The following is a 14482-nucleotide window of genomic DNA, read 5'->3' on the forward strand; positions in this document are numbered from 1 at the left end:
TCACGTATCTAGCATGCTTTTTGTACAGTAGTGAAGTGAGAAAATAAAACGTCTTTACACTTTTTTAATGACTATTTCCATTCAAAAATGCAACCAATGCAAAATTCTCACATTGTTCTATACACACGAAACGCCAGCATGTACAAACATATGAAAAACAGTGATTGTTGCAAGCGATAAAGATATCTGAATACAACAAAATTAAATACATGTATGGAAAACAAAAACTGCAACGTTTACATTGCTTACGTTGATGAAGTATTCTGCGGCACGTCAAACTCTTTCGCGATGAAGGATTTGCCTCTTGTTGGATTCTCCTCGACAGCCACTATTGCCTTGTACTTAGCTCCGAGATCACAATTCTTACGTTTCCCCATAGTTTAAATTGGTGTTGAACAGTACTGTATATAAGCTCTCCTACGGCGTTTTTATTGTGCTCACGTATGGCAGTTCAAAACACGGAAGATGGTAGAAAAATGGCGTCTGCTACACTGCGCAAGGCACGGGAGCTGGTCACGTGTCACGTTACCAACGGCGCGACCGATACAGATTTCGATAATGGTGGTACTGTATAGAAACCCCTAAGCAAATATCGATTTCAAATATCGATCCAAATATCGATTTCCCTAAGCAAATATCGACCTTCAGTATCGTTTGTATCGATATAAACATAGCAAAATGGCCGGAGGGAGATGAAAAAGAGAACCGTAGTATCCGGATTATCGTAATAACCATGAATCGTACTAAACGGAACTAATTATACATAAAAAGACTAGAAATGTGCCCGGGAAATGAAAATAGTATCGTAATTAGCAGTATTATCAATATAACCGATATCGTCCAAGATGGCGCCCGAGTAGGCAGCCTCAGCAAGTGCTCTCATGAGCCTTGCTTTTTTTGGTTGTTTTTGTCTTGTTTTGTGTTTTCTTTTGTCACTTTGTGTTGTTGTGCATCGTGTGGAACGGATACAGATTGTTTTTCAGCATTTTTGACCACGACATTCATCAAGGAGGTGACTGTGCTGAGCGGTTGCGCCTTTTCGGCAGCATGAATATGCCAGTACTGTTTTTCAATGGGAGGAATGTCGGTGCCATTCGACTGTCATCGCTGGACACCAAAGGGGCCATTGTGCTTTTTTGCGCCTGTAATGGGCAGCATCTTCACAGCCCCGCTTTCTTCAGTGGAAGGTCAGTGCTGTTGGCAGTCTGCGGCTGGATGGATGCATGGCTTGAGGAACCCGCGATAAGAAGAAAGGAGCGTCAGCGCAGAGCGCCGATGCGTATGTGGAACTGTTGCGGCTTGGAATTGAAGCAGATTTATGTGGAACAGGAGATGTGAGACAATCTCTTTTCGTCAATGGATGCTACAGCTGCGTGTTTGCTTTCAACATTTAGCTTGTAGTCGAAGTGCACATTCCACCATGATGTCCCTGATCCACTGGTGGAAAGACGCTTTGATCCTCTCCTCTTTCATCTAGAACTGCTTCATGTCATCACAAGGAGGGTACATCAAGTCCTGAAGAATGAATGTTATTTGTTATTTAGGTTTTTTTAGGTTTAGGTTTTATTTTGACTTCAAGACGGCGCCGCGAGAGTGGCTGCCTTTCCAGCAGCTCATGTATTTTGTTTTTCTACTTTCATTCCTTTCATCACTTTGCTGCTGTGAAATGTAAATTTCTCCACTGTGAGACTAATAAAGGCATATCCAATCCAATCCAATCCAATCGATATAACGAGACTTTGCTGTATATCTATCTATCTATCTATCTATCTATCTATCTATCTATCTATCTATCTATCTATCTATCTATCTATCTATCTATCTATCTATCTATCTATCTATCTATCTATCTATCTATCTATCTATCTATCTATCACTCCCAAACTCAGGCAATTTCGGAAAGAGAAAGAATCCGCATTTAAAAGCGGCGATCGAGCAGTTTACAAACTCGCCCGACGAAGGCTTAACATCGCAAAGAAGTTATGCGGAGAGGCTTAACAAACAGTTCTCCGCTAACGACTCTGCATCGGTGTGGAATGGCCTGAAAGCAATAACAAATTATCGTTTACCTTCCCCCCAAGCAGTGTACAACAATGGTATGGCTGATGAGTTAAATACATACTTTTGCCGATTTGAAAAGGACACCACCATTTCCCCGGTCTGCCCACCATTACCAGAAACTACCGTATCTCCGCCCTCTGCCCTACAGATCCACGAACTGGACGTTAGACGGCTCTTCAAGCAGCAGAAGATCAAGAAAGCTGCAGGACCTGACAGAGTGTCCCCCTCCTGCCTGAGAGTCTGCGCTGACCAGCTGGCTCCGGTCTTCACACAAATCTTTAACAGATCCCTGGAGCAGTGTGAAGTCCCATCCTGCTTCAAACAGTCTACTATCGTCCCAGTTCCAAAGAATCCAGCACCCTCTGGATTGAACGACTATAGACCTGTCGCTCTGACGTCTGTGGTCATGAAGTCCTTTGAACGCCTCGTGCTGAACCACCTAAAGAACATCACCGGACCTCTGCTAGATCCTCTTCAGTTTGCCTACCGGGCAAACAGGTCTGTGGAGGATGCAGTCAACATCGGACTGCACCACATCCTCGACCACCTTGACAACACAGGAACCTACGCAAGGATCCTGTTTGTGGACTACAGCTCTGCGTTCGATACCATCATCCCAGAACTCCTCATCCCCAAACTTCTCCAGCTTGGTGTGTCCCCCACGATCTGCCAGTGGACCCTCAGCTTCCTGACAGGACGGACACAACAGGTCAGACTGGGAAATATATCATCCACAACACGAACCACGAGCACTGGAGCCCCGCAGGGATGCGTCCTCTCTCCATTGCTCTTCTCTCTCTACATAAACGACTGCACCTCAACGCACCCAGCTGTCAAATTCATAAAGTTCGCAGACGACACCACGGTCATCGGTCTCATCAAAGACGGCGACGAGTCTGCGTACCGACAACAAGTGGAGCAGCTGGAGCTCTGGTGCAGCCGTCACAACCTGGAGCTGAACACGCTCAAGACAGTTGAGATGATCGTGGACTTCAGGAAACATCCATCACCAGAGCTCCCCCTCACACTATCCAACTGCCTTGTGTCAACCGTTGAGACCTTCAAGTTTCTGGGAATCACAGTCTCCCAGGACATGAAGTGGGAGGTCAACACCAACTCTATTCTGAAAAAGGCCCAACAGAGAATGTACTTCCTGAGGCTGCTAAAGAAGCATGGCCTGCCACAGGAGGTGCTGCAACATTTCTACACGGCTGTCATCGAATCCATCCTGTGTTCTTCCATCACCGTTTGGTTCGGGGCTGCGACAAAAATGGACAAAATCCGACTTCAACGGACAGTTAGCACGGCGGAAAAAATCATTGGCACCGCCCTACCCACTCTCGAGGACTTGCACACAGCAAGAATCCGAACAAGGGCGGATCTATCTATCTATCTATCTATCTATCTATCTATCTATCTATCTATCTATCTATCTATCTATCTATCTATCTATCTATCTATCTATCTATCTATCTATCTATCGTGATGTCACGAGAGGCTGTGTCCTGGGTGGCAAATACATCCCCCTAAGATGGCTCCACCCAAAGAGAGTCTTGGCCCCATCTGGTGGAAGGCAGCAATTAAAACCACACACCTGCAGCTGATCAGGGCTTGATTGGCAAGCGAGGCTCTTAAGGCCGAGAGCCTCTGAGTGTGGAGCTTGGGGAAAGACAAGCTCGATTGCTGTGCTCTGTGAAGAAGTTGATTGCTGCGTGGAACTCATCGCCAGTTGGGACCACATGACTGGACACTGGATTTGAACCTAGCTAAGGTGGCTAGGCTACATGAGGAGGACGTCAAGAGGGGTGAGGCCTAGAGACTCTTGGAAAAGAACTCCGTCTTCAGTTTTACCTCAGAAGAGACTTTATTTGGATTTAAGTATCAGAAGAGACTTTATTTGGATTTAAGTATCAGAAGAGACTTTATTTTTGATAATTATTGGAAGAGACACTATTCAAACCTTTGTTGCTTGTGAATTCCCCCTGGAACCCTTGATTAAAACCTTTTGTTTGTATCCAAACCTGTCGTCCATTGCACTTCTTGTCCTGTCCCGCTGAGAGCTAGCCTCTCATGATATCACACTATATATATCTATCTATCTATATATATATATATATATATATATATATATATATATATATATATATATATATATATATATATATATATATATATATATATATATATATATATATATATATATATAATCTGTCATACACACTTCTGAGTCTTGTTTGAGTTGACATTGTCACTTGTCTTTTATACCTGTTGTTTTTGAAGATGTTTAGCGGTGTTTTGTTTGGTTAATTGATTAATTGTCATGAGTCATGAAGTAGTATAATTCAAAATGATCATGTGTGTCGGAATTTGAATCACAAAACAGAAGCGCTACAAAAATGTAGTGCTTTTCAAAAATAGTTTTAGTTTAGCAAAATACTTCATAACTTTAACATTAGTAACATCTAAATCAACCGTTCATGTCGAGCAAGGGTGTCAAACTCATTTTCTGCCGCGAGCCACATTGTAGTTACGGTTTCGTCTGGGGGACCGTTATGAATTTGGGGAAGCCATTAGATTATTTCATCCCCTCCAATTTGATTTGTTTTCGATTTGCATTCGCAGGCTGAATAAAATGGTGTGGCAGGCCAGATTTGGCCCCCTGGCCCTGACTTTGACAGCTGATGTCGAGGAAAACTCTGGTGACAGGCAAGCGCCAGCGAACCAGTCTGTCTCATGTACAGGTGAAATAAGCAGTGATTGTCACATTTTTTTTCTCAGTTATTTCCACAAATTTGGAAGCATCTTCTTCTGAATCTTCTGTTACCTGATATCTACATTTTTTTTCTCAGTTATTTCCACAAATTTGGAAGCATCTTCTTCTGAATCTTCTGTTACCTGATATCTACATTTTTCAGCGGTTTCACCGTATATGAAGTGAGTAGCCAGAGATATCATATCATTCTGATCCCATTGGTGATGCCATTGCCACACTTTCTCACGTTGGGCTCCACATGTTCATAATTGTGAGTTAAAACCTGAGGGCACAAACACTTATGCTAAACCAAACAAACATAATACAGCTGTATAAGTGTAACTTGATCTACAAGTTCAGTAATTTCCTCAGTCTACCGGCATTGGTAAAAACAAATGAATTTATTTTGGATGGGGGGTTGGGGGGTACCCGATACAATTTCACATGAAATTGTATCGGGTTCTATTGAGATTTACACTTTTCTCCTGGAGCAGCTCATTGTTGTCTGCAATGGAAAGCAAACTCAACTTAATGAAAATCACACAGTATACAGTGAAATCTGAAATGTCTAATCCTAAAGTTAGGCAATTATTTCATCAATCCAAGTTTGGGGGAGAAAATGTGACTTGCACACGTGTCCGTGTGCGTTAGTAACTTTCCTATAAAAGGCAATGCATGCAAACACATTGCAGCCAATGCATAGGGTTGTGACTGCATCCAACAAACAACTGTGGCATGCACATCATCTGGAGCAGATCAAATCAATCATTCAGTAATGACCTGACTAAATCATTTAGCAGAAGACTACATTGCTTGTCAAAATTATTAATTAAGTTATTTGGCTATCTGCCTAGCTAGTTCACTATCTATTAGCTATCTATGAGCTACTCAAATAAATACAAACCTAGCTGGCTAGCTGGTAGATGGTTAATGGCTAGCCGGCTGGCTAGTGGATGGCTAACGAGCTTTCTATCTATAGCCAGATAGCTAGCAGCTAGCTATCTGGCTGGCTAGCTGGCTATCACGCTGGCTATCTATTAGTTATCTATCTATCTATCTATCTATCTATCTATCTATCTATCTATCTATCTATCTATCTATCTATCTATCTATCTATCTATCTATCTATCTATCTATCTATCTATCTATCTATCTATCTAGCTAGCTAGCTAGTTGTCTATCTATTAACTATCTGCCGCTGCTCACCGCAGAAAAAATATCCTGTGATTGTAGTGTTCTTAAGAGTTTTGAAAGGTGCTTATGAATGAAATGTATTATTATTATTATTATTATTATTATTATTATTATTATTATTATTATTATTATTATTATTGGTATTAGTATTAGTATTAGTATTAGTATTATTAGTATTATTATTATTAGATAGATAGCTTGATTTCTATCTATTTCAGTTACTCCAGGTTGTGTGAACGCTGGCGCGTGTGCCTGCCACAGATCACCCACAGAAAAACTGATCCTGTGACTGTAAGGTAAATGAAATGTATTATTATTATTATTATTATTATTAAAATTGGATGAAAGACGTTTTGCTCTGACCAGAAAGAAAGCACCTGATTGCTAATTAGATTAGCAACCGCAACTGATTGTGAAGGTCATTGTCAGATGAGATGAGGCACAGCAGCGCATACTCTCGTGGCTTGAACAAGGTGATCTTCCATGTATGCATCTTCAAGCAGGCGCTACACAAATACTCGCACGTGTTGTATCTTAACTGCCACTGACAGTTTGCACATACAAGGAGACAGCAAATTATTTACGATCATGTTATCAAGATTTATTTAGTAACACGGAGCAACCAATTGCATGGGGAGTTGATTGGAGGCAGGTACAGAGGAAACAAGAAAAGAAGACAACATAATTTAGGAAATGGGGAGGATAGGAGGATTGAAAGATCGGCCAAGACTTCCATCAGTAGCAACTTGCCAGGGAAGTGTTTTGTTCCATCGGGTCTCTCTGCTCTCCAATCTGTCCTCTCCAATAAGACCCTTGGTCTAATGCTGGAAAATTCTTGCCGAGTTGTCAATCATCCCGCTTTCATGAAAACAAAGTATAACATTGCAATCCCTCTTGCTCGCCGGGCCCCTGGAGAATCAGAACGCGAGGTTTTGTCTATGGAACATTAAAAATCTCGTCTGCTTTTATTAACAAGGTGCTGGTCTCACCAACATTCTGGAAAACTCTGGCCAATCTGCACTGTGTCTCTTGCATCTGGACTGCATTAACACCAACCACTTGGACCCAAATCTAACCTAAAATGAAATGGGTGTTAGAGGTAGTTTCGAAAGTAACCCCCAAGTCGTGCATGTTTTCACACGCAAGCACACTTGACTACACACTATCATCCAATTGACTGAGTGTGCATCCCCCAGCCCACCTTCCCTCCCAAAAAAAGTTGCACGACATAATGGCCTAAGTGTATTTTCCTCATTTGGTGATCATCTCATTGCTTCGGTTGGTGGTCAAACTTGATGACAAATGACAGACTGGGCTATTGAGCAGTTGATTGATGAGCAACACTGAGCAACGAGCAGAGTGTCTATTTATTAACTAAATATTTGTTCTTAATAACTCTTTGTTTCACCCTGACAATGTTCCTTAAGGAGGTTTGAGGAGGGAGCATGCCCATCCTCAGGCATACTGTCGATCACAAGTGGATTAACATGAAACAGTGCTCATTAAATGATGTGGAAGCCGAATTTTAATACATTGAGCTTGAGATATAAATTGTCAGACAGAAAGAAGTGTCACAAATACACATGCGACTGTTTAATTGAGTATTCCACCATTGTCAGGGGCAGTGGTGCTGTTTTAATATAGACACTAAAAGTGAAACAAGCCACTGCTTAAAACAATGTCAATTTATTCCAACTCAGGCAATGACGGGATATATGTACAACTTTGCTGGAATATAGTAAGATAATATGGTTTACTTTTTGTGATTTTGAGTTGGCAGAATAACAAGAAAATCTCGATCAAAAATATGTGTGTCTTATTTGTGTTCATTTTATCCAGATTGGGATGACAGCATAATGGATGGATTTTACCATATTTCTTTCTGGGGTGTCTAGTTCAAGACCGACATGACAAAATTGTTGAGTGCTGTCTTTGTTTTTAATTATCCATTGATTTTTAAACTCAGGTTCAACTTTATAATCAAACTCGGACCCTGTCGTGCAGTCAACCAGGGTTGAAAGTTATAAATTGCATGAAAATGACTCAACCAGGTGGGAGCTCTTCACTGAGATTCACGGCGAGGACATTGATTCACTCACCGACACCATCACAGACTACATAAACGTTTGTGAACAAAACACTGTACCCACCAGGACTGTGCAATGTTTTTCCAACAACAAACAATGGATTAATCCCGACATAAAAGTCCTCCTGAAGAAAAAGAAAAGGGCTTTTGTGTCGGGCAACAGAGAGGAACTGAATGCCGTGCACATCCAACTGAGGAGGAAGATCAGAGAGGGGAAGAAGGCCTACAGGATGAAAATGGAGGAGCAGCTGTAAGCCAGCAATGTCGCTGGTGTCTGGAAGGGCCTGAAAAACATCTCAGGCCACAAAAGCCCAGTGACATTGAACGAAAAAGACAAGGACTGGGCAGATGAACTCAACCGCTTTTTCAATCGGTTTGAAAAGTCGCCTGTCGCCCCCGGCCCACCGCCAACTTCACCTGTAGCTGCACCTGCACCAACTCTCTGTGGCCTTACCCTCCCTGCCCCCTCTCACAACCAGCTTCCCGCAACCAACAACTGCCCTCCCAACCGTTGCCACACCCTCAGCCGCCACTCTGCCTCCACGTTCCTGCCTGTCTGTCACAACTGCGCATGTGAGGAACTGAGGAGGATGCAGGTGAGGAAGGCAGCAGGTCCAGATGACATCAGTTCCAGACTCCTCAAGACCTGCTCCAACCAGCTGTGTGTCATTGTCCAGCACTTGTTCAGGTGAGGAACTGAGGAGGATGCAGGTGAGGAAGGCAGCAGGTCCAGATGACATCAGTTCCCGACTCCTCAAGACCTGCTCCAACTAGCTGTGTGTCATTGTCCAGCACTTGTTCAACCTGAGCCTGAAGCTGGGCAGAGTTCCACAGCTGTGGAAAACGTCATGCCTGGTCCCAGTGCCCAACATTGCCAATCCAAAGGAGCTCAACAGCTACAGACGTGGCACTGACGTCTCACCTGATGAAGACGCTGGAGAGACTCGTCCTCACCCACCTGCGACCACTGGCAAGCTCATCGCTGGACCCGCTACAGTTTGCCTACCAGCCCAGCATCGGTGTGCTGGATGCCGTCATCTACCTGCTCCACTCTGCGTTGCTGCATCTGGAGAATGCTGGGAGCACGGTGAGGATCACGTTCTTCGATTTCTCCAGTGCCTTGAACACCATCCAGCCAAATTTACTGGGGGACAAGCTGCGGCATGCTGGAGTCGATCACCACTTTACATCCTGGATTACAGATTACCTCACAAACAGGCCACAGTATGTGAGGGTAAAGAACTGTGAGTCGGACAGGCTTCTCTGCAGCACCGGAGCGCCACAGGGGACAGTCCTGGCTCCATTCCTGTTCACCCTCTACACCAGGGGTCGGGAACCTTTTTGACTAAGAGAGCCATAAAAGTAAAATATTTCGAAATGTTTTTCATTGAGAGCCACACGCACGCACGTGCGCACCTACAAACGCTCGCGTGCGCGCGCACACACACACACGCGCACGCGCGGCCACTTTTCAACAAAATATCAGAATGTATTATTTAAAATAAATTTGTGATAGTACTCACCGTTAACATGAATGGTTTTCCATTCCTCATGATTGGTAAAAGTTACTGCTAGCTAGCCTGCACACGGCTCATAAGCTTCCACACTTGCTATCTGCAATCTACTTCTCGCAGAAGTATGTTGATGCTAACGTTAACATGGGGCTTGTTAAAATGTCACGGACATTCGACTGTTTCATCGATGCTATTGTTTCATTGCAAATTAGAATCACAACATTTTCTCTCCTCTAATACTCCGGTGCATTCACGCTGAAGTGCACTAGTTGGGCTCATTTAAAGGGGCGTTTACCAATCAAAATGGCGCTTTCTGCCATTCTTTCTGCCATTCAACGGTCAGTGTCATCCAATAAAATTTGCGCTTTCCGCCAACTGCAGCCCCAACGGGAAATGAACGGCGAAAAAAACGACATTATATATTTAGTTTTATCGGCGAGCCATATGTAATCATCAAAAGAGCCATATATGGCTCGCGAGCCATAGGTTCCCGACCCCTGCTCTACACCTTGGACTTCAACTACAACACCCCAACCTGCCACCTTCAGAAATTCTCTGTCGACTCAGCTATTGTCGGCCTCATTACAGAGGGAGACGATAGGGAGTACAGGGGACTGACAAAGGACTTTGTGGACTGGTGCCAGCAGAATCACCGCCAAATCAACACCGGGAAAACCAAGGAGCTGGTGGTGGACTTCTGCAGGAATCAATCCTCACCTGCACTGTTGAACATCCAGGGTTCAGACATTGAGAGGGAGGTGACAAGACTGTGGATAGAAAGGTAGAGTTGGATGTAATCCGCGAAGCAGTGAAAGTGAATGCCAAACTTCTGGAAAATATTGTCAAGGGGAAGTAGGTAGATAATAAAGAGAAGTGGCCCCAGGACAGACCCTTGAGGCACACCAGAGGACACAGGAGAGGACCGTGAGGTGAACGAGTTGACTTGGATGAATTGTGAGTGATCAGAGAGATAGGAATGAAACCAGCAAAGTGGGGTGTGGTTGATGCCTAGGGTGGAAAGTCTGTCGAGCAGGATAGGGTGGGAAATGGTGTCAAAAGCTGAGGTCGAGAAGGATGAGGATGGAGAGTGAACCGGCATCGGCTGCCATAAAAAGATCATTCGTGATCTTTATGAGAGCCGATTCAGTACTGTGGCGGGGGCGGAAACCAGACTGGAATTGTCCGTAGTGGTTATTGTGAGTGAGGTGTGAGTGAAGCTGGGACACAACTGTCTTTTCAAGAATTTTGGCGATGAATGGAAGGTGGGAAATTGGACGTAAGTTGTTGAAATCGTTTGGGTCTGAGCCAGGTTTTTTCAGGATTGGAGTGACAGCTGCGGTTTTGAGTGGGATAGGAACAATTCCAGTTGATAATGAGGAGTGAATAATGGTACGAATAAATGGGAGAAGAGAGGGTAGGCAGTACTTGATAAGGATAGTAGGGAGGGGCTCGGGGTGACTTGAGGAGTTCTTGGATTTGGTGATAATGTCTGAGATTATAGAGGGATGGGGGAGTTCAAAAGCGTTAAGTAGTTGGGAAGGAGTAGAAAGGCTGGGAGAGGGGAGGGGGGGACAGAGGACCCGAGGTGCTGATGGATGTTGTTGATCTTTTCGCTAAAAAACATAAGCAGAGTGTTGCATGTCTCAGAGGAATAAAAGTGTGAGGGGAGAGAGATAGGAGGTTGTGTGATTTTGTGATAGAGGGAAAAGAGGACCCGTGAGTTTCCAGGATTAGAGTCAATGAGTCCAGAGTAATATTGCGATTTTGCACGTGTGATAGAGTCCTTGTAATGGGTGAGGTGAGTTGCGTACATGTCCTTGTGAGTAGTGAGCCCGGACTTCCTGTAAAGTCTTTCAAGTTGGTGAGTTTTTGTCTTGATGGAGCGGAGATGGGCGGTGAACCAGGGTGCGGACCGGGTAAATTGGACAGACCGGGACTTTACAGGAGCAAGGGCGTTGAGGGCGTTCGTGAGGTCCGTGTTGTACCGGGAAACAAGTTCATCAGGGGATGAGTTATAGTCCGGAGTCAGGGTGGCAATCATCTCAGCGCGGGTGGCAACGTTGATGTCCTTGATGTTGCGATATGTGATTACAAGGGGGGGTTTGGGGAGAGAGAGGGTGATGGAAACATTGAATGAACCCAGGAAATTGTCTTATAGGAAGTTCATTAGCCGTGCAATTCTTTGGTATAAGGCCAGACATGAAAATGAGGTCCAGGGTGTGGCCTTTTATGTGGGTGGGAAAGTCCGAGAATTGATGCAGACCAAAGCTGTCAAGTGAGGAGGTGAAGTCTTTAGTGAGGGGAAGAGTGGAATTGTCCATGTGGATCAGAATCAGAATCAGAATCAGAATCATCTTTATTGCCAAGTATGTAGAACACACAAGGAATTTGTTGTTGAAGTCCCCGAGAATAATCACAGTAGGTGACAGGGTGGAGAGGTGTGTGAGGACATCAGAGAATTCTTTTAGAAAGTCACAATATGGTTTTGGTGCACGGTATACAGTGGCTATGATAGTGGGTGAGGGTCCAGCAATTTTACATGCAAGGCATTCAAAAGATAGGGTTTCCTGGAGTGATACTTGAAGGATTCTCCAATTCTTGCGGTAAATTATCGCGAGACCACCAGCGCGGCCTGAGAGGCGGGGATTAGAAATGTAAACAAAGCCTGGCGGAGTCGCGTCATTGAGCTCGGAAAAGTCTCCCGCCATTTGCCAAGTCTCATTTATACAAAAAGTCAAGCTTACAGTCAATTAAAATGTCTTGGATAAGACACCCCTTTTCTCGTAAACGAGCGGACGTTGAGGAGGCCGAAGTGGACGCTGGTGGCGTCCCCACTACGAGGCGCATTAGCCGACCTAGCCAGGCCGGCTAACATACGGTGATCGACCGAGCGCCTGCTCCTTCTGCGCGGCTGGCGGACGGATGACCACAGGGAGGTGATATCCTTGGAGCCATCGAGGTGAAAGCCCCGACGTGATCCGCGGTGGATATACCTCCGGGAAGGGCGACGAGCGATTTCCGGGAACCGGAGAATCGCCATTGGCACGCTCGTCCATCGGGAGCGGAACTTCAGCAGCTCCGCCGCAGAGTACTGTAGCCGTCCAACAGGTCGATGGAGAAGCGACATGATATTCACCAGCAACACCGAGAGAGAGGCAACGGCCAGGTTAGCCCTCGACAGCGGGAACAGGTGGGTGGAGATAATAATGCGGCTTAGTCTGTGATCCGGATAAGCGACCGGAATCATGAGATGGATCGATAGCCAACGTTCGTTTGGTGACTGTCTGGCATTCCCAGAGGTTCCTGAACCATAAAAAAAGCTAAAAAGAGGTTAAAAAGGCTAAAAGAAGGTAAAAACATTTCGCAGGAAAGCAGTGGCAGCCAAAGCGCGCCAGCGTATGCTCGTTCCTACCGACTGCTGTCAGGCTTTGCAATTCTCAGTGATCGCCGCTCGTTCCTACCGACTGCTGTCATGCTTTGCAATTCTCAGTGATCACATGTGAAAAAAAACTGCACACTTGTATATATGGGTTGATGCAATATTTCAATGTGCCTCTCTTGATACTTGCACTATGTACAGTTTTTTTATGAAACGGTTTTGCACATTTACATTTGCACAGTATACAGTTGACAGTTTTATTTTGTTATGCACAGAATATCTTGTTTTCTATCCTTTCACCCCCCACCCCATCCCCTTTCAATTGCTGCTGTGGACTGCAAATTTCCCCATTGTGGGACGAATAAAGGTTTATGATTCTGATTCTCAAAATGTTCAAAAAAACAATGCAGCAATTTTCTTTGGATACGTTCGAATGGCAAGTGTGTATCTTAACAACTGTTCCAGGTAGAGATGTTTCCAGCTTTTCTTTTTCCTGATATTTTCTGAATGAAGAAGTAGAAGGAATACACACGCACACATATACACACACGTACACACATACAATGCCAGCTGGTTTTATTCCAAAAATATTCACAGCCTTCTTAAATCACAGAGGTAAAGTATCGGTGGAGGCAGGACTAAATGAAAAGAAAATAAACATGGCTGAACAGCGTTTAGAATCCAAAACCCAGTATCAGTCTCCTCAGTGGAACACACAACATAAATCACATACGATCATTTTGAGGAATTTCAAGAAAAAGAAACATCTTGCCAAAAATTGGGCAGGTGATTTATATCATCACGGATGATTAAAAAAAAAAGAATTGAGAGAATTTTAGTGGACTTCTGTGCCTGCCTGCTTGGTGTCCCTCAGTGAATTTATTTGCTGGTGTGAACTGTGAAAAGTATTTGCGAGTGCTGGCACATGCATATGAGACTGAGAAAGATTTGAGTGAGAAAAAAATTCAAACTCTGTACCTCAGTTACTTAAACCTCAGACATAGGAGAACTCACCTTAGATTCCCCAGATTCTGCTTCCTCCAAGGAAGTTGTGTTCGTGGAATTAAGGAGGTATTTTGAGTATTCTGCCAACCGACTCACAATGACCCAAATCCAGGTCAGGAGTGTTCCATCCCCCCAAGTTAATGGTGCACTGCTACACCCTTTCTGAGACTTCACATGGTGGACTAGAACTTCCTCAAAGTGTTCGGGAAGCCGGCTTCCGTAGCCTCACCAAACTCTTCCCACAAACAAGCATCATTCAGTTTGCCCAGCATGTACCCATCAGTAGCCTCTGGAGGCACACAAGCCATGAAGGAAGGACTCCGCAAAACAGCCCAAGAAGTTAATGTCCGGTGTCCACCAACGGTTTCAGGGGTTTCACCCACAACAGTTACCGACCGCAATCAGGCCCCAACTCAACACCTCAATAATAGAGGTCCGAAACATGGTCCACTCAGACTCAATGTTACCTGCATTTTTCGTAGAGTGAGAAA

Source organism: Hippocampus bargibanti, linkage group LG06 (genome assembly GCF_051943395.1).
Source record: "Hippocampus bargibanti isolate YZ-2025 linkage group LG06, ASM5194339v1, whole genome shotgun sequence".
Classification (NCBI taxonomy): domain Eukaryota; kingdom Metazoa; phylum Chordata; class Actinopteri; order Syngnathiformes; family Syngnathidae; genus Hippocampus; species Hippocampus bargibanti.